We start from the raw sequence: 21,939 nt of genomic DNA, 5'->3' as shown, positions 1-21,939 counted from the left end.
AAACAATATTTTCAGAGAATTATTTCAGGATGAGACCATTGTCCTGCCTGTCCTGGCACTTCATGAATGCCACACTGTTGTGGTCATTCAGCAGCTGCTGTTGCATTCCTAATGTGTGCTCCATCATCTGTTCAAAAGAAGCCTAAATTGGATTGGATTTGACAGTGAACCCAAAGGCACTCTTAAGAGCACAACAATGCTATTATACTTTAAAGTCATTGCCAGCAGGGGCCAACAAAATGCAAAATATATTTCCAGCGTAGCAGAGAAAAAATGTGCGTGGTTTCAGAAGCAAAACAATTCATTTAATTCAGTTGAGAGCAAAAGATGAGAGAGATACGTCTACAAAAGTCGGTTCAACGGAGTTATGAAGACAACATGGAGGTCTAATCCAGTAAACATTGCAGATTGTTGAAGTGACTCTCTGGAGTTTGTTCAATACCTCTGTCTCCCTACTGCTGATAACACCAAAGCTATACACAGGGTTTGCAATGAAAATAATAAAACAAAACAATATATATATATATATATATATATATATATATATATATATATATATATATACACACACACACACACACACACACACACACACACACACACCACACACACACACACACACACACACACACACACACACACACACACACACACATATATTATATATATATATATATATATATATAATTATTATTATTATTATTATTATTTTTTTTTTATGTCAGTCAAATGTAAACTTTTACCAGCACCAGAGGGAACATTTACAGAAAATATTGAAAAGCATATATCCTTTGATGTTAACATACAATTCTTTCAACTAAATATATTAAAGGAAACGAGACATTCTTGCACCTTCTTTGCATGAGAGCCTGTTGTTTTTTTATGCTTTGACATCTGATAAACAATGAGTCATTCTGTGTGAGGTCTGAATATATCAAAAGTGTAATACATCTGCTGTCATACACGCAGTCAAAAAGGTAAATTATTACAATGTGCAAATCTTCCCAACTGATGTCAGGTAACACTAAAATAGAACAGCCATCTCTTTTCAGAATCCTACTGTATGTATGATATTTTGCTTCTGAGGACACACAGCACTGGCATCTGTTGTCTTTGAAAGAGCAGTTAAAGGCGTCCTTTATAAGACAGGCCAGGGACCAATCAGTGGATGTGAGCCTGTTGTGATGGGACACTGCAAATTCTCACTATCTTCCACTTTGAAAAGGAAAGCCTATCTCCTGCCCTCATGATGTCTCTATTATTATCTGTCTGTCCTTTTTGGTAGTGGCAGGACAAGGCCTGCCTCCCAGGAGCCCTCTTCTCAACAGCCCCCGCTTGCTTGATTCAATGCCCATAATGATGGGTACACAGAGGACTACTTCACATACAGCCACACAATAGAAAGCACATTACCCTACCTTGTACCCAACACACACTGCCTCAAAGTCGGTGATTATATATCGTGTCCATCAGATTGTCATGCCACGGTTGCTATGGCTGATCTAATTTTCTGTCGTCAGGTACATAAGAGTCGCATTGTGTCAAATCTACACACTAAAAGAAAGCAAATAGGTTTTCTTGTACTGAACACACACTTCTTTCTTGTGATGTATTTCAATAAAAAGGCTGTGGAGTAGCTTTGAAGACCAAGCGTAAATGTGATCTTGCTGCAGCACGGGAATAGATAAGCCGGAATTCCTACTGTTGTCTCATTGCACTACATAGTGAAACCCAGTGGGCTGAATTTCATGGCCCTAATGCAAATGCCAGACACAATAGTGTGTTGTATAACACTAATACACACAGGAGTGGACTGGATCAGAATGCAATTTCCCTGTTGTGGAGCCTTAGGCACTAGACACACAGGACTTACACTGTCACCTCCTAACACATAAAGTTGGGGGAGCCATCTGGTGCGCAGTCTGAGTGCTTTGTTTGTTTCTCATATAGCTGGAGAAAAAAATTAACACTTGCATTTTCTGTCCATGAGTTCTACTTTAAAGGATTACTGCTGGTAACAATCATCAGATATGACACTCACTATGTGTTAACAGACCTCTCTGCAATGAATCATACATGTTATTAATCTCTGTCTCTCTTCCACAGCATGTCTTTTGTCCTGTTGTCCTTCTCTCTCCCCAACTGGTCGCAGCAGATGGCCCCGCCCCTCCCTGGGCCTGCTTCTGCCGGAGGTTTCTTCCTGTTTAAAGGGAATTTTTCCTTCCCACTGTCGCCAAAATGCTTGCTCACAGGGGTCATATGATCATTAGGCTTTTCTCTGTATGTATTATTGTAGGGTCTACCTTGCAATATAAAGCGCCTTCAATAAAATTGAATTAAAAATATAGTATTTACAATGTTTGCGTTGGGTGCACAGCAGCCAATGATAAGGGTAAAACAAGCTTTGGATCACCAACCAGTAACAAGCAAGGGACTGAATTCAGCTCATTCTCAGTTATAACACCAGCCCTGGCATTATGTTCACCTTCTGTGTTGTCATCAAACAATGAAGGAAAAAAATTACACTGAAAAAGAAAACCTCCCAGCTCAAAGCACAATAAGGATCAAAACAAATAAAGTTGTTATATAATACACCCTGTCTCTACACTCTGCTTTGACACAAGTACAAATTTTACTTTCAGCATTAGGAAACGTTAAGAATAGGCAAGGTTCTTTTCTTGGAATAAAAACAACCACTTCAGTTTGTTTTGAATATGTACTTCATATAAGAAGTGATGTCGTGTACCTAAGAGTTATTGTACCTGCTTTAAAAAATGCTACTGCATCTCAGAGAAATTAATAGTTAAATTATTACTTTTAATTATAACATTTCAACTAACTTCTTAGATATCTCAATTAAGCACATATTGGAAGGCAAGACTTCAAAGTGCATGAATATTGACACTTGAGTGTATTGATTCAGAATCTTTTTTCAGCTCTAGTCGAAGAGAAACAAAAAGCTGAAAACATGTGTCTCTAACATGAGTTTCTGCAGGTAATGCTACCAAAAAAACAAGCAAAAACAGGCTAAAAAGATCAGTAGAGCATCTTCTGTTATTTATCTGTGATTGGATGAAGAACATATGGAGAACAAACAGAAACACAAGTCTTATAGGTTTGTGTCTTCTACAAAGGTCTTAACAGATCATATTTGCTGACTTATTTGACTCCAAGATAAAAGATATTGCCTATCATTGATAAGTCACCGTATCCAGAAACACAGAGACCCTTATAAATACCCATAAACTCTAAGATCAAATAACCCTCTGACCTTTGATTTTAACAAGTCGAAAACCTGCATAAAATCTGATCATCTGAAATCAACTCTTTTTAGTAAAGTCCGTTGTTCAAATATGTTTTGTAGCTGCCACTGAAAGATTGCTATTGATTTTCAATAAGTGTGAAGCACTCATCCATGCAGCAGTTCTCTCTGTGCTGTCACTCCACCGCTGTAGCACATTTAAGCTGACAAACTTGACCTTGGCTTTTTCGAGGCTGCAGCTCCCTCTGAGGTGGTGGTAACCTTCATTCTTGTCACACCTACTCTCCAGCGCTCATTGAGCTGCACCAGATGTATGTGCTATTTCTTTTCTGCACCGCTGTATTCAAACATAGATCTCAGTGACAGGAATACATTCAGTTCTCCAGCTGCAACAGAGTTTGTGGCATTGCGCTTGCGTCAAAATTCCCTGATGATCTATTAAGTAGGCATCATTGGATAAGTGCAACTTCTACCCAGCAGGTTGTTCTGTTTGCTGTGGAGTTTAGATGTGAGACCAGCCAGAGGTGCCATGGTATTTGGGGGGGACGCAGTAAATAAGAGCTTTGCATTTGATGATTCATTTCACAGGCTGATGCTACAGATTCTAATACATGCTTCCAACAGGAGGCAGTTGCTACTTAGGGAAGACCTGGCATCATCTTATTAAAGAATTCACCTAATGAGCTGAAGCTCTGGCCTGAAAAGTGATTGTTTTCTCATTACTGCTTGAAGCCCTTTTTGAGTAAATGTAAACTACATGCAGAGTGACAGAGCAATTCACCGTCTGGGGTGTCCAAATGAGTGAAAACAGTGTAATCTCAAGGACCAGCTGTACTCAATAGCCAAAACATGTGGGCTCTAGTGTTACCAGTCTCCCATAGAACTTGTTAGTCACACATACCAGAGCAGGAAGAGTTCAGGTAGGAGGTCAAAGGGTGAGCAGCCTCCAGCTGGAGCAGGTTTTGCCCACTCCAAATCCAATCTGTCACAGAACGGAGCAATGCAGGATTTAAAGGGAAGCATTTTCCTCTCCCTTTTTTTTTTTAACCAGATCAGTATGGTTTGTTAAACACTGGCACAGGTAAGACAATTCACAGTTTTTATACATATAAATTCATCCTTGGCAAGTGGAAAAAAGCAGTAAAGCAGAATGAAGGTCAGAATCTAGGTGTCACACAGACAATATTAAGAGGACATTTGTGTAGTGGTGTTTTGCAAAAATGTTCCAGGCATAAGTCTGATCACTCTCCAAGAATGGATGTGGCTCCTGGCGTTCTCCCTCTCTCCCATCAGAAATTGTAATTGCTATCTCCTCCACAGGGGCTGTAATACTTTCCAGCAATACTGGGGAGTTTTCAAGTGGACAGATTGAGAGTCTGGCTAGTAACCCATGCCAACTCCACACCACCAATGCCAGTCTGAGACAGCAACCTGTTCCAAACACCGCACTGACTGGTTTTCTACCTTGCTTGCACAAGTTGCCAGTCAACTAACACAGCAAAGCAGGCAAGGTGTCTAGCTTTATCTCTCTATTCACAAGTTTTACCGTTACCTTATGGGGATCCAAATGCCCAGGCTGTTAGTAATTTATCTAGAAGAGATTTTTTTTTCCAACTCTTTTCCTCAATGGGTAAATGCTACAGGCCCAATAAAGAGAAAGAAATGCGGTTTAATGGAGTTCATAAATCTGTATTTCAAGCTGCCAACTCCAAGCGGTACATGCTGTTTCGTTCCCCTACCCCTCCCCTGAGTTGGTAATCTCGTTAAAGTTCAATGTTTCCAGAGCGCTCTCCTCTGAGAGCAGGGGCTCCTGATGTCATCGTCTTTTCCACAGTAGTTTGCCCTCTGGAGAGGTCTGCATCCCATTTCACCTAGATTCACATTGATGGTCTGTTTCTTCGCCACCTTTCAGACCTGATGCGTCAAAATGGAGACAGAAGCTTGGAGGTGAAGGGGGCAGGGGAATTGTAATGGTCTGATTGCTGTTCGACATCACTCCACAGAGGGCAGCACTTCATTAAATACAAATTGTTAACACATGTGATGTGTCTATTAAGATGAAACCAAGCCCATTACAAAGCTAACTACCTTGCACCTGCTGGGCTGCCATAACAACAACAACAACAACAAAAAGTTGCAAGTACACTATAATAATAACAAATTTTCTCTTTTTCTTTTTTAATAAATTCCTGACAATTGCAGTAATAATGGATTCATATCACTGCATGGCTGAATAAATGTCTGCTGAGCCATCCTGTTTCCCTTTATAGCCTCTTTCACTCTTGTGTAAACATTTTGCCACTCAATGGTACGTTAAGGCAGTCTGGGAGAGTAATCACCAATCTTCAATAAGAAAAATAAAAAACACAGCCTGTTTCCATGGTTAAACAGATGACACTCAAAGTCAGCACAGTGAGCTGGAGATCTCCATGTAACCACAAATATTAGCTTGAGGTGTCTGATGAACCGCTGGGTCCAGTGAGGTAGATGAAGCAACAGTAAGCAGCACCAAAGCCCCTGTCAATGAATATGAGATTGCTGGTTGCCAAGCTGATGCTGTCATGAGGTATTACCCCATGTGACAGCCCAAATAACAACAGTTCTAATTAAAAAGTGATTGGAATGGGTGGACCACTGCCTCCTAATGGGGGAATAAACCCGCAGCATCACTCCAGGAAGTGAATTGCATTCATTTATTAACTTCAGGAAGCCAGTAGCTGCTGTCAAGGTATAATGGCTTAGTTTTAAAGCTACAGAACTTTCTATGCATTCTGCTTATTGATCCATTCAACCGAGATCTTCAATTAGAAATAAGCATATACCAATGTTATAGACAGACTGTCCAATAGTTTTGTGTGAAAGATGTTGAATTTTTAGAAGTATACAGTAACTCCACTGCTGTTTCTTCTGCTATGCATTGTCATTAATCTGAAAACAAGTTTGGCCCTAAAAAGAGCTGGCCTTGCAGGAAGGTTTGATGATAGGGCTCCCAGTGTGCTATAGCAGGCACTCTCTCGTGCTTGAGCCCTTTCATGCCCCAGCTGAACTCCTCTATGTGTTGAATGTTAATTTAATGGATGCTTCCAGCTCTAAACTGGAAGAACAGCAGCGCTTCTACAGATCTGTACCCGCTTCTCTACTATGTCCTCCCTCTTCTGCCTTCTTTTCGATGTAAGCAAAATTACCTCTCACTGTCTCTCTCTGGCAAGCTCCACGAGGTCACGGCTGTAATTTCCTTTGCCTGGTTAAAAGCTGACAGAGCAACAGACCCAGTCAGTCTGGTTATGTTCGAGAGGGGGTTTTCAATTTAGCAACACTTGGACTGGGGAATCTGCAGATCCCATCCCAAAGGCCAGCCCCTTTCACTGCCCCCGCTGCTAAGCAAGTGTTTCATCTCAAGCACTATACACACTCAAACATATTCAAATAACCACTGTGGGAGTCAGTATTAAATCTGAAATACAATATATTTATATTCCTGGACAGGACTGTTTGTGTTCTCTCTGGAAAATTACCATTGATTCCTTTATTCGCACTGGCAGACCTCTGGATTTCAGTGGAAGAATACAAATTTGCTCTTCGATATTTATTTGTAAAGCACCCATCTCCCGTTTGACATTTTAATTTTTTCCCCTGCTGAGTCTTTTGTCAATGTATCTAACATCAGCTTTTCTTTTTACCTTTTAACCCTCTCAGGCTCAAATTAAGTTTTTGTTGCTAATGCACAAAAGAATACCTGCAGTGGTACTTCTGAGTAAAAATACTCATGAAATATGTATGTGGGGTAATCAGGTTGTTAGCTTTTAACTGTTGCAAATCTGCAACGCCTGCCTTGAGAGGGTTAATAGATTGCAATTTGTATTTTTTGTTTCTGTGAATCATTAGAGCTTTCTCTTTTTTAATGTATCACTTCATAAACACAATATAACACCTAGTATAAATGAAATGCCTATAAAACGCGTGTAACACCAGACATCTTTACATTTTCATGTCACCGATGACAGTTTTCTGTGCGAACCTCTCATTATCTCTGCAGGTCTGACATTTCAACTTAATGTGCCAACAAGTATTTGACTTACATATGCCATGTGTTTTCAATGTGTTATGTATGTTGTTTCCTAACAAGGTGATCTAAAAAGAAATGAGAAGAAGATCAGCTACAACTCAAGGTCAAATAGATAGGGAATTAATTTATAATCCTTGAGCTTTACAATCTCAGTTAAAACATTTAATTAATTCAATCATGATGTCAAATACATAACTGGATTCTTCTGATGCAAATTATATGGGAACATATGGTGATTAGCAATACTTGTTCATAAGGCAGACATTAAGCTGATGTTCATCTTAACACTAAAAGATGAATTGTTATTGTCTACATAGACACACAAAGTCATTATGTTCATCACTCAGAATTATTATCCAATTCCTAATTAGAAATCACCTAAATGTTTTGATTGATTATGTCCAAGTATATCAAACAAAGTCATTCATCACGTTTCTGACAAGCCTCAGAGTTATTTCACTTTTTGTTTTCGTTTTCTAGGTGTACTGGTGATGCTAAACTTGGATGAGTTACTGTCTCCTGTGTCTGAAAGTTCTTAAAATTAATGGTGCCAAATGTGATATTAGTTAATTAAGCTGATTCAAATGTGGCCTTGTCTGTCAGCAACAATTTATTTTCCAATTTTAAACCTGATAATATGCCCTGCATTGTGCAATGCAATACCTTTTTTTAAGAGAGAGTGTGTTTCTTAAATTAGGATTGCTAAAACGATGATCTACAACTCACAAATTACTCCAGAGGAAATCTGAACTGACAAATGAAAAGAAACCTACCAGAAAAGACATGGCCTCGGGCAATGACTTCTTCCAGCTATTCAGTAAAATAGGCAAAGCTCTTTGGGAAAAGATTCAAAAGATGGCCATCTCAGAGATAACCATCTTGTCTGTTTGGAGCACACAAAAGTAAACATGTCTTTAAACAAGACCTGTCTGTTGATACTTCTCCAGCCTTGGATTTCCAACCGTGTTTTCAGAAGTGATGTCTACCCCAGGCCAAATCCTCAAAATAGCGATCGCCAAAAAAAAAAAAAAAAAAAAAAAAAATCATAAAGGCTCTGGAAGCAGCATGGGAAATGAAATATAGCATATTTCTAAAATTATTCACAGGCTTCCTGCAGTCTAACATATTAATGGTGTTGTAGTGGAGGGACCCTGACTTCACCCCAGTTATATTTTTAGAATTTTAAATTCTTTCTTATCTGTACTGAGGAACAATTCAGTGCAAATCTAGGGGGCTTTAAGTGAGCATAACACCCTCTCAAACACAGTAAAATAAGTGGACTTCATGTTTTATCTAGTTGGTTTGTAAAGTAACAATGACATTTGTTTTGCATAGTTAACATACCACGTAGAAGCTGGGTAGTAATTATGTGTCAATTGTGTTTATGGCACCAGTTATTCATGTAACAAAACAAAAAGATTATCTTTAGGTGACCCGGAGACAAACTTTTGGGGGGGGTTTAATAAGTGTTTAAGGCAAAGCAATTACCTAAAAGTGTAGTAAATACACACTGCCTAGATTAAGTGCACAGATAACTTCAGTTGGTCAGGAAAAACTGGCCTATTTACCAATCACCTATTTATTGTAACAGCAGAATTAAGGAGTTAGAGTTTGGCATCTATGCCAAGTTCATCAGCAAATACAGTTTGTGCTTTGGAAAAGTATTTGACCCAGTCCTAGCTACTTACATTTTTTCAGATCATCAAAGAAATTTTAATATTAAACAAAAATACGCTGAGTTAAATACAAAAATTTTATTTTTAATTGATTATTTCACTTCTTAAGGGGAAAGGGCTATCAAGACCTAGCACGCACTGTTACAAACTAATTGCCTCCCTTGTTAAATAATAAATTAACCACATTTTTTGAAAGCTGAGCCACACCCAGGGCTGTTGAATCAAGAAATCACTTCAATAGAACCTGTCTGACAAAGTGAAGTAGGTTAAAAGATCTCAAAAAGCAATAAATCATGCCATGATCTAAAGAAACAGCTGAGAAACAAGTCATTGACATTGTCATCTATCAGTCTGGAAAAGGTTACGCAGCCATTTCTAATGCTTTGGGACTCCAGTGAACCACGGTGGGAGCCATTATTCACAAATGGAGGAAACCTAGAAGTGAACTCCAGCAGAAGTTACCAGCCTCCCCAAATTACTCCAAGAGCGCATCAATGACTCATCCAGAAGGTCATAAAAGAACCAAAAACCCAGAACAACATCTAAAGGAACTGCAGGCCTTATTTACCTCAGTTGAGGTCAGTGTTCACGAAGAAAGAGACTGTGCAAACATGGCATCAATGGGAGAGTTACAAGGTAAAAAACACTGCTGACGCAAAAAATCAAAACAAAAAAAAAAAAAAAACCCACAAAGGCTCATCTCACATTTGGGAGAATATTCTGTGGAGTGTGAAGTCAAAATTGTAACTTTTTGAAAGGTTTGAGTCTCGTTACATGGCGTAAAATGAACACAGCATTTCATAAGAGGAACATCATTCAAACATGGTGGTAGTGTGCTGTCTGGGGATGCTTTGCTGCCTCAGGACTTGGAAGATTTGCTCTAATTGATGGAATCGTGAATTCTGTTCTCTACCAGAAAATCCTGAAGGGGAATATCTGGACATCAATTTGTTCCCTAAAGCTAAAACAAATTTGCAAAGAAGAAAAACTCATTGCTAGTTATCGCAGATGCTTGATAGCAGTTCTTGTGGCCAAGGGTAGAATATATTGGATTTTCCTCACACAGGGCCAGGTAGGTAGATTATAATTTGTTTGACGAACTGAAACATTTAACTGTGACGAATATGCAAACAAATTAAGAAATCAGGAACGGGAAAAATAATTTTTTTTATGGCACTGTATGTTGTATATCGAAAGTATTTCTCTTGTCTACACCTGGCCAAAGTATCAAAACAGAAGTAATGCAATGCAGCAATGGCACCGATAGCCTACTGGGAACCAGCCTATTCTTTTATGTCCTCTGTTACGGACATTTGGTTTTGGTCTACATCTTTTGACTTACCCACCTAAAGAGGAGAGAGCCAAGAAATTACAAAAAGTTCAATGGGAAGATCCTTTTTTCCCCGGTTCTCATGAAGATATGATAAGAGTGAGCTATGTTAATGCTAACATTTTTAAAAAATTGCCTGATGCACAATGCATTCACTTCCCAAATTTGTTTCTACATATGCTTTGTTCAGTTTGTATATCAGTGTTGGTCAAGTTACTTGAAAAAAGTAATCAGTAACTAATTACTGATTATGTCCCCCAAAAAGTAATCCCGTTACTTTACTGATTACATATTTTCAAAAGTAATTAGTTACTCAGTTACTTTTTAAAAACTTGATTTACAACCTGAATAGGTGATAAAGTGATAGATCTTTCAGCACAATTCTACTTTTTCTGCATAATCTATCATATAAAATGTAATCAAATGGAAAAGTCTCCTTTTAAAATTTGTTTATTAGTTTTAATCTTTTAACTTAATGCATCAAACAAAGATTTAATTATATACAACATTCACTGACTGGAAGAAATTTGTTTAACGTTTAAACCTATTTTCTGCACATTCCTGCACATAAAATAAAATAGGTTTTTGTGTTTACACTCACTCTTTCAAACAGATGCAAGTAAAACACAGCAGAAAATAAATAAAATCAAAGACTAGCGGTCCTGTTGCTCTATTTTCACCTGTTTAGCAGGAGTGGGGTAGGCGGAGGTTTACCCTGGTGCAGGTGTGCCGCAGCGGTCAGTTGAAGAATCCGCGAGATTATTTGTGAATTTCCCATTCCATGGTAGCGTACTCGGTTCTTGCTCGGAAGTTAAGGGTTTTTTTTGCTGTGAAAAGAAGTTTTCTTCCCACGCAGTGAATAGCGGACACTAATGTTTTTGTCACTTTTTATGGAATCAAACTCAAAATAAGGTCAGTACTTCCACGCTTTAAACGCTGCACGCTCATACTCTCTCCCGCACTCGATATATGATCCATTGTTGATCTGCACACAGCTTTTGTCACGAACATCGCACTCGCTTACGTCATTGTCATGAGATACTCACGAAAGAATCACGGTTTTAGTAACGCAGTGTGCTTACGGCAAAGTAACGGTAATCTAATTACCGTATTTGCAATAGTAATCCCTTACTTTACTCGTTACTTGAAAAAAGTAATCGGACTACACGTTACTGCCCATCTCTGGTGTATATAGATTAATTTAGAAAAAAGTTACAAACATTTCACATATTTTCTATTTATTTTGTTTTGCTTTGAAATGAAATGAGATAAACACCTTTCATTGAATTCACCATCTGACTGAGGCCTTTCTGTGTGGAGTTTGCATATTCTTCCCATTCTGTCTCTCTGCTAGCCCTGCGACAGACTGGCAGCCTGTCCAGCGTTTAGCTCGCCTCTCGCCAACAACTCGCCCTAAATTGGATAAGTGGAAGAGGATGAATGGATGAATGGATGGATGACAGAAATGATTTAGGATGTTGTTGCAGACTAAATGACACATTTTTTTGGTAAGCAAAGCAACATAATTGAGCTTTGTTCAAGTTACACAAAGGCCAAAAAAAAAAGTCAATATCTTCTTGGATGCCAAGTTAGTAAGTGACATGAGAGATGCTACTGATCAAAAACTTTGTATAGTGCAGGGGCAATTCTAGGATTAGAGCTTTGGGGGTGCTGAGCACCCAGAGAGCTGCCCAGCCAAGCAAGATAAACTTTACACGTCACGATGAGACTTCTTCCCTGTCTCTTTCAGTCCCTGCATCCTTAAATGTCTCCAGTTGTCCCGAGTTCTCTATGACTGTCTCCTTGGTGCATTTAAACACCTGTTCCTCCCTGTCCTTGTCATCTGTTGTCTTCATCTCTGTTATCAGTCATCAAAATTTTACCATCTCTGTGCAAGTCTGCAAATTTCTTTATTAAATCATAAGATTCTTAAATCCATCAAGTCTCTCTGTGCCTGGGTCCTCGTCATAAAACATGACATCACTGTTTTGTACATTTTAATACAATTGAATCCCCACATTCGTGAAAGAAAACCAGAACACTTTTTTGAAAAGTCTGGAACAAAACCATCAAATCTGATAAAGGTTATTTAAATGCTACAAAAGAAGAATGGATTGGAATAAAAACACAAATACATATCCTAACCTTAATTGCTGGGGGAAAATGAATAACGCCAACAGTATAATACAGATACATTAAAAAAACACTCCCAAAACAGAATAAATTATTATAAATTTTTAATAAAAAACTCTTAAGATGGAGGCAACTTTGCCTGTGGTAGAATGTATACAATGTATGAAAAAAAATCTTTACTGCAGATACTAATTTTACTAATTTAATAATACAAATTTTGTGTTGTAAGATTTATGAGTTTCATGCTTTCATAGTGGTACTTGGGAGAGCTTGACATTTTTCTCAGGTGGTAAACACTGTAAAAAGTTTGATTTTTAGAATATAAACAGAGCACTCTGCTTCTCTTTACAGCTCCTCACTCCACCAGGGTTCTGTTTGGCACTTTCTGATTAGGGGTGGGTTTTAATAATCGATTCATCGATTAAAATCGATTCTGGCTTGGATAACGTGATATGGATTCATTAAAACCCTGAATCAATTTTTTTTTTATAGAAATGTATTTTGCCCAAAATTCCAGAATCTCAGGTGAAACGTCACAAAATTTTGACAACCACCAAACATTTAAAACAGTAAATGGGAGCAGGCACGGCTTCTGCACAAAGACGTAAACACAAAGCGCAGACCCACGGATCAGAATCAGTGAGATGTCACCTTTCTCACCCGACGGCACGGACACGGTCGGGGCTGAAAGCCGACAGCTTGCTGATTCTGATGTTTCGACGGGTCCGCACTTTGTGTTTACGCCCTTTTTGCGCTGATTCTAAAGCTGTTAGTTTGATCTCTCTCCAAACAATATTGACCGAACCAGCAGCAAAAGAAGATCCAAACTAAGCTTCACATAAACATTGTCATGGACTCCCTCTTACTTTTGCTGTTTGCTTCTACCACAATAAAATCACACTTCATGCACAGCTCGCTCTCTCTTTCTCAGTGTACTTCAAGAACAGTTTCCCGTCTATCCCCGAAATCTGTTTTCTGCATTATTCGCTTGCTTGTTATTTACAGCGCAGTCGGCTGATGTTTTTTTTCCCTTTTACTTACTTCCGAAAAGAAAACCTAATTTCGGCCGTTCAATAGGCTTTTGAACAAATTTAAACTTTTTAAAATTATACAAAATGCAAAACTGCTGTAACTTCAGAGGTAATGTTCATAAGTTGATTAATGGTTTTCTTTCGTTTTTGATCTACTGCAGAATATTTTTATAAAATCCCAGGCCAGGAAAGTCACCTTCATGTTTTTTCTGTGTTTTATTTTCAGCTACTTTGACACAAAGGCATCTGCTGTGATGCTCACACCTTTGAGCCTGGAAAATGTCAGCTTCCTTTTTATAGATACAAAAATATGTAAATGTACTGATCTGAATTATAATATTTCTGACTGTCTGAGGCAAAATTTTCCAGATTCAAATCGAATTGAATCGAATCGATTCGAATCGTGGATCGAATCGATTCAGGCCCTTGTGAATCGGAATCGAATCGATTCTAGAAATCAGTGACGATACCCAGCCCTATTTCTGATAGTGTGCAAATGTGATGTACGTACTCCGGCAGTCATACAGACAACTGGACGGTCCAAAAGTTGGCCTACCTATTACTGGCTGAGGTTTTAGTAGAGTTGTGGCTGAACCACATAATATATCATTAATTTTAATCTCCGCAATCAATGATAATGTTATGTTGGAATGTTGTTAAAGAGGGTCAAAAATGTTTCAACCCAGTTTGTTTTGCAGATTCTGTATAGCAGCTTTAATATAGGGAGAACACAACTTCCAGATTGTGTGAGTAAAATCAGGTTTTTTCTCTTTGTCAGTTTTTTTTTTTTAAATGACATCAGAAACAGCAGTATGCGACATTACGTGATGGCAGAGCTTCAGTTCATCCTTTGTCATTTTTTTTTTTTTTTTTTTTTTAATAAATAGGACAGGGGGAATGAATGAGAGAAAGAGGGGGAGAGAAAGAAAGAAAACCAAAGGGGAGAAGAGACGGTGAGAAGGGGGGGGGGGGGGGAGAGAGAGAGAAAAAAAAAAAGAACTCCTGGGTCACCTGTATGGAGAAAAAAAAAAAACAAACAAAAAAAACAAACAGAGGAGACAGCAAACAACAAAGAGCAACATAATAATAGAGAAAACAAAGCACCATCACAATAAACTAGCTAGCCATAGATATCAATATTTACTAAATAATAAACGATATTGTGCAGCACGCAAGATAGACAGCGCACAGTGTGCTTTGAGGTAGCAGCCAAGAAAGCTTTAGTCCGCGTCTGTGAATACCCATGTGTGCATACCTGTGTGGATCAGCATGCTTGCATTCCAAAGGTTTCTCCATGTAATGATCTGCTAGGGAGTGTGGGGGGGCCACAGCCCCGTCCTCCAAGGTGTGAAGCGGGTATGGAGGAGATCAAAACTCCAGACATCCAGAGGCCCCCAGAACACAAGAGACCATGGAAGACCAACAGAGGGGCAGCCGCGCCACTGTCCCAGTAAGAGCTGAGGAGAGTCCCAGATGAGGGCTCGCCCAGCAGCCGCGGAGCAGAAGTCAGGGGGAGTTGCAGTGACGCGCCCGTGAGCTCCGCCGGCCCCCAGCTGCGCCTGAGTGACCGAGCCCTAGGCCGAGAGGCCGGGGGCACCCCACCTCCAAAGGGGCCCGAGCGAGCCCCAGGCCCCGACAAGCGGCCGCCAAGGAGTGAGCCGGTGTGTACCCGGACGCCCACCCCCAGACACAAAGAACCACCAACACACCGACACCTGAGGGAGTCCGCCACCGGCAGGGGAAGTGGTGGTGGGTGGAGATAGGCCTCCAAACCTTGGAGGGCCTGAGGTGTCCCCAGAGAGGTGGCGTCTGATACCCAACCTGACATATAGACAGAGACATACAGGCACACACAGACACAAACATCCATTCCCACCCTCATGCTCTCATATGCACTCACTCCACACTCAACCAACGTGGAGACAGACATAAAGAGACGCTGTACACACAATCACACTCCCCAAGCGTACTCTACAAACCGGGTCTAGGTACCCTTGCCCCTGGAGGGGGGAATTGCACCCAGACCCTTTGTCAGTTTAACAGTTTCTGTTTTGGCTGTCACTGTTCCCTGTCTGTTTTCTTACCTGGTTCTTCCTGACCTTGTACTTTCTCCTCACATTCCCCTCTTTAGACTGACAATCATACACAAATAGATTCAATTAGGTGAAAAATTACATTAATATGAAAAAAATACAATTAAGATCACTAACAAATAGTCCTCTCTCAGTGTACTTTCAACCAAAAGGCAAATAACCAAACCACATGAACATCTAATAAAAGATATAAATATTGAAACACTGATCCAACATTATTCTAAATGTGGCTCCTTTTTAAAAAAACAACAAAACAAAACAAAACTTCTTTATATCCACTATGAACCTGGCTGTCTCTGTGTACACACACACACACACACACACACCGGGAGTTATAAGATTAATGGGCATTCAGTCAGTCAGCTAGTTAGTATCCATTTCAAACAGGACAGTGGTAACAACAGCAGGCTACGGACAATATTAAGTTTTAGATTTTAAATAGGCTGTATACATTTCAATGGGAGCAACAGGACGGTCAAATGTCGCTGATTTTACTACAGAGCAGGACGGATTGTAGGGTAGCAAACATCGACGGAAAAGTTTTCAACACTGCAGGTTACCTGGGTGTAATGTTTTTCAGCTAAAAAGAAACATGGCCTGACACCTACCTAACTATATGAAGAGTAACTGAAGGTTAAATGCAGCTAATATGTCTTGTTTTAAGCCAGGCACTAACACCTCTGCTCCGCTACGTCTCAGCCACCATCGCTCTGGCAGCAACGGCGCTAGAGAGCTGGAAGAAACCATTCTCTTTTTTTTTTTTTTTTTTGTGGGGGGGGTATCTATACTTTTGTTGTTAAAATGTTACGTCTCAACCAAGTACTGTATGCTTTTTATATTTTTAGTACTGTGTCAGACAAACAGCAATTATTGTCAAAAAAAGTAAGAAATCTTTGGGGGTGCTGAAGCATTTTTGGGCTAAAAATGGGCTAAAATCGCCCCTGGTATAGTATCAGACAAAAGTAGAGAAAATTTTATTTTTTAGCTTGTGATTGAGGAAAAAGAAGCTTTAAAAAGGCATGTCCATATTCATAAACACCTGTGAGGAGAATCAGTCAATATGCAACAAATATAATGGTTGTGAGCATGCCAGAACAATTACACTGGTAGAAACAGCCTCCATGCTGTTTCACTGGAAATCAGGTTCAACAGTCTGGCACTAATGTGCACTTCATTGTGGTTTATGGAAAGCCAGGCTGCTATGAGGACTCCACAATTGACTGCTTCCACAGCTCTTGAGAATTCAAGCAAACACTTCACTGAAAGCATGATGTGGCACTAGGAGTGGAAACAGCAATCGATGGATGGATGAAATCCTTTCATCCTGGATTCATTGCACTTGCAGAAGAAGAAGCTAAAGAGAACAACACTGTATGGGTGCATACTGAATTTTCCAAGTGGAAATAAACCCCTTAAACTTCACACAGGGGATTTCTTGAATCTCAGCAATCCCTACCTCCACTGCAAAAAAAATGTGTTTGTGTCACCAGTTTGTCGTTCCAGGAAAAGTCAAATAAAACTGAAATGTGGACCCTGACATGAAGGCACACAAGTGTGTCAGACAGGTTGTAATACTCCAGCAAAGACTATATCTGTCATTTAAAACTGTGCTGATTAAGCAAAGAATGACCACTGATGCGAATATGACCCATCACCACAAACCACAATTTTATGGCTAATACAGTCAATGATGAGGAGAACTATTTGGGGAGATTTCTGCCATGAAGGTCAAGCCAAGAAAATCACTGAGTAATCTCACTGGGGGATTGAAATGTATGTGTACTCATACTGAAGCTGAGATGGTATTTAAAAGGAGAAATGAGTATACAACAAACTTACAAAGTATTTCCACTTGACTCTTGTGCACCTTTATGCGCAGTATTGCTTCAATCCATGCACATTTTCCAAGACAGACAGACTGATTAATGGCAGTGGCTACATATATATATACCTGACAACCCCTCTGATCTGTGGCTCAGGGTTTAAAGTTTAAAGAAGGAGGTATGTCCTCTTCACCACAGACAAGAGAAAAAGCTCTCTCCTTACTCGCAGAAGCTAGCTCCAGACCACGTAACAGGGGTGACTATTGTGATTCTGCACGCATACCATCAGCCCCTCATCCAAGCAGGGTGCAGCTTCACTCTGAGCACACACTGCTTAGACAGACACCAGAGTTTCAAAGGCATTTCATCGAGCGGCTGAAGCTGCTTACTTCCACCACTAAATACTGCCACGGAATCTCAAGACTCAGCTGTGGTCACTAAAATTATCTGTGGTTGGAAATCAGTGAGGGGAAAGAGCACAGGGATACGATGAAGTTGTGCAAGTCCTTGGAAACAAAACTGGGGTCTTTTTTTCAACGTTATGCCTGAAATTACCTCTGGGCGAGGAGAAGTCTGGGAGCATGTTATGGATGTGCGGTTATTTTGATAAAAATGCATTTAAATTTAAAAAATGATCTCAAACATGTGCAGAGTTAAAGTCAAAGAAAACCCCACTAGACAGGACAGTAAAAGCGTAAAAGGTTTAACCCTCTGATGCATGAATTATGAAAGCCTTGGTCAAGATTTTTTTCTTAAGTGCTTTTATTCTTCTCAGGACATGAAAAAAAATGTTCAACTCTTTTTTTCCCAAAAATATGTTTTTTTATAAAGTTATAAACTTGTCCACTCCAGTGGACTACATGCGCCTGAGCACTTAGCATGAAATACTGTGAATTTACTATAAAAATTAATTACCTTGTGTTCTATTGTAAATATACAAACACTTGTTTGCTTGTATCCTTTGAAAAACATCTCAGCAATTTTTTTGGAACTTTCAACTCATAAGGCCCCAATGTTTAGACGTAAATAACAAAACCAATCAACAGTCCTAGCTGTGAATCCTACACCTGAATATGGCAAACTATCTCCAACAAGAGAAACATTTTTGAGTCTACACAGTTCTATAACGATGCAGGACAGTATTACCAAGCCCTTAGTAGCATGCTGGAAGAAAACACAAACTGACATCTTAGTCTCTGCATCTCCAAACACTTCTGTGTTCATCACACCTAGGCTGTCTGTAGTTCCTATGTCTCTGTTCTGCTCTGGCAGCCACTCTCATCATCACTGGACTTATCACTGAACTCATCATCACTGCACTCATCAATGAAATCATCATCACTGGAGCTGGATGGAATTTCCTGGACTATTCTGTACGCTGCCTTATTCTTTGCTGCATTTGAAGTCTACAAAATATGATAAAATAATTATTATAGTAACTCAAACTACAGCTGATCTGCACAGAAATATATATTTTAAATGAGTAGCTTGTAAATGTAACAATTATATGCTTACTTATAACCAAAACAGTCCCAAAAAACAGTGAGACAATTTATGACTTATGTTAAAAAAATATAGTGGGTAATGCATGATGTCCACTACAGTGGACACATGGTTAATCGTAGTTTTCTACATATTAGACATAACAATTTCTTATTCCAAACAGATAATATCCTTCCCTAGATGTTACTGCATATCATCATATTTTTTTTACCTGTTGGGCTCTTTTAGCATAGAAGGATTGACAGGATATGCCAGCAGTGGTCGGCAGGGGTGACAGTTTGTCTGCCATCTTTGATTCAGAGGAAATTTACTTGCAGTTGCACTAACTGAACACTGAATTGACCTCAATGGAGCATGGCAGCAGAGAGCACTCTAGAGGCTAATATGCAGTTCCACCATAGAAACCAATGCATTAAAGAGATATGTACGTTTTAGTAGCTGTCCACTCCAGTGACCACTATGCATCAGAGGGTTAAACATTTACATATCTATCTTCTTTGGACTCGCTTTGTTGCTTTTGGAAAGCGCACACGTGTGGTAAAGAAAAAGAAACAGAAGAAAAATAAAAGATGTCGATACGACCCAGTGAAAACATGCTTTATTATTCTCCAAGAGGCATGAAAACACACGAGCGCTTACAAAAATACACACACAGTTCACAACAGAATCTAGAGACACACGTCTAACCTTAACCCTACCTATACAGAAGCTGTTCAGTCAAGGTTGTCAAGAGTTAATCAGGATTTAGTGGTGCAGTGATTCTCCATTGTTGCGTGTGTAGTTTAAAAAATCTGGGACTTTAATCAGCAAATTTTAATGATGTTCTATATATAAATATATAGCTATATTAATTAAAAATTAATGCTGTTGTTGTCCTAGTGTCACAACTGAAAGAACAGCCTGTCTAATCTGAAAAATGCATGGATTATTAATATATATGCAGTCAAACCTCTCTGAAGACAAAGGCTAAACTCAAAAGACCAAAGCTGAGCTTGTACGTGCACCACAACTTGTAATGCCTCAACACTTTAATTACAGATTTGGGTCTTGCCAGCAACAATCACACTACAATGTGAGAGAAGTTAATAAACACAACAGCAGAGTGGGTCTTTGACTAGTAATCATCTGAGAATGAGGGGAACTGCTCTGGAGACAACTTGCTAAATGGTCCCATCCACAAAATGTTGCCATGTGGAAGTTTGCATTACCATTTAGGACCAAATGTTTCTTTGTTCGGTTGCAGTGGAGCTGCAACAGTGTAATTTCAGGGAGGATTGGAGGCGAGGACCATGGTGGGCAGCTTTTTTTCCCCAAAAACCAGATGCCCATTCATTCCCAATGAATACTTGGTTTGAGGTTGGGAGGTTTCAGTTTGTTTTTTGTGATAGTAATGGCTCTATAAATAGTCTTGTTCGAGATGAAAGAAAGCTCTTTTATCCTTTTTAGTAGGATCTTTCATCCAAGCCTTTTCATCGAGTTTAACAGGACCAAATTTCATATTGACCTGATAAAAGCAGTGATAAAATGCAACAATGTAGCCTGAAGTGTTGCACCAGTCAAAACTAATTTGAAATCAGTTAAAGTCATGCTGTGACAAACAAACAGTGTTAGCCACGGCCAAATGGCTGCTTTTACTTTGACATCTATCATGAGTTACTGAGTGTCTACTATCGGCAGTAATTTATTTGGATTGTTAAAAAGTTGGATCTGTTGTGCTACACAGTCATGTCTTAGTTATTATCTGAAAACATCCATGTTAAAGACAGTTGAAAGTTTAGCACTTCTGCATCATGGTTCATTGCGGTTGCATTCAAAGATTACAAAGTGTCATGTCACAAATCTGCAGAAAAACTTGAAAACTGTGGTGTTTTTGAAGCACTTCTAATGTATTTCTGCACACTAAGACACACCTCTTCATTATCTTCTCCATTCCCTCTTCGTTCATAAATGCAGTAAAATCATTTTTGGATGAATCTGCACTGTTTGTTTGTTTGTTTTTTCCCAATACTGAAAGCAGCATTGAGAAAACATGCTTTTGTTCTTTGAGTGAACTGACCCTTTAAAAATCTCCACTCTGGTACAAAGGATGACTGGCTTTCACACAGCACCTCACTGTTTAATCCAAATAATGGCGGGACAGATAAAGAAGCTACAGTATGTTCGAGTTAAGCTCAGTGCTCACCGTCTACTGATCTCTTTCAAACGACTTGACCGCTCTTCTTGGATTATCTGCTGGATACGGGGCAACGTGATCATGACTGTGTGAACCCGTGTGTGCAATGTGCATGCAAGTGTGTGTGTTTTAATTAAAGTTTGAGGAGGACTGGGAAAAGTTTAATTTGGCATTGGCAGAGTGAAAAATTGTCTCGTTTTCTTGTCTTCATTTCTGTGTCATTTCTTATCTTCCTTTAAGCTCGGCTACTGCACAGGTTATCTCCAAATTACCAACAGAACTCATTTATTCTTCAATTGAATTAGGTCCTAGAGAGATGGCCTGCACAACCATCTCTTCTTTATAAAACAACCCACCAACTGTGGTTATCCACAGCTACATTGATTAAACCGCGGAACAACCTGGATCAAACACCTCAATCAGACAGCACGGCTTGTTCCCTCTCTTTGTCTCTCTAACAATTCTTCTTCTTCTTGGTCTCTCTTCTCCCAACTCCTGACAACAGTGACATCAGATTTTCACAGAACATATTGCTGGTCACACAATATAGAGCTTAACAGAAATGCTACAAGTGTACAAATGCATCTATTTCTAGTTGCCATGTCAATTGTAACCAAACTGATTTTAATTAAAGATGTGGGGGTTTTTCTCTCGTTGTTCTGAGAGTATTTATAAAAACAACAGTACAAAACCAGGAACAATTCATTCTCGAAATGTAATTATGCTTTCAAAAGTGCAAAAATCACAAAGAGTTTAAAAGACAGGGCTGTAAGAAAGTAATAAAGGAGGCAAAGAAAACACATTTTACTCCTAAGGCATCACATCAAACCAAGAGAAATATATCCTCGC

The 21,939-nt window shown here is 39.3% G+C and overlaps 1 protein-coding gene across 10 annotated transcripts in view; it reads right to left on the bottom strand.

The window, feature by feature from the left end:
* The window catches only part of nectin1b (nectin cell adhesion molecule 1b), a 162,779-nt gene that overhangs the window by 37,013 nt on the left and 103,827 nt on the right, over positions 1 to 21,939 (bottom strand). The window lies entirely within an intron of this gene.

This window comes from Mchenga conophoros, linkage group LG14 (genome assembly GCF_057382185.1).
Source record: "Mchenga conophoros isolate Kocher_MC1m ecotype Shallow Benthic linkage group LG14, M_conophoros_male_GT1.1, whole genome shotgun sequence".
NCBI classification, from domain to species: Eukaryota; Metazoa; Chordata; class Actinopteri; order Cichliformes; family Cichlidae; genus Mchenga; species Mchenga conophoros.
Note: the sequence above shows the minus strand (reverse complement) of the source record. Positions and strands in the feature narration are given on the sequence as shown.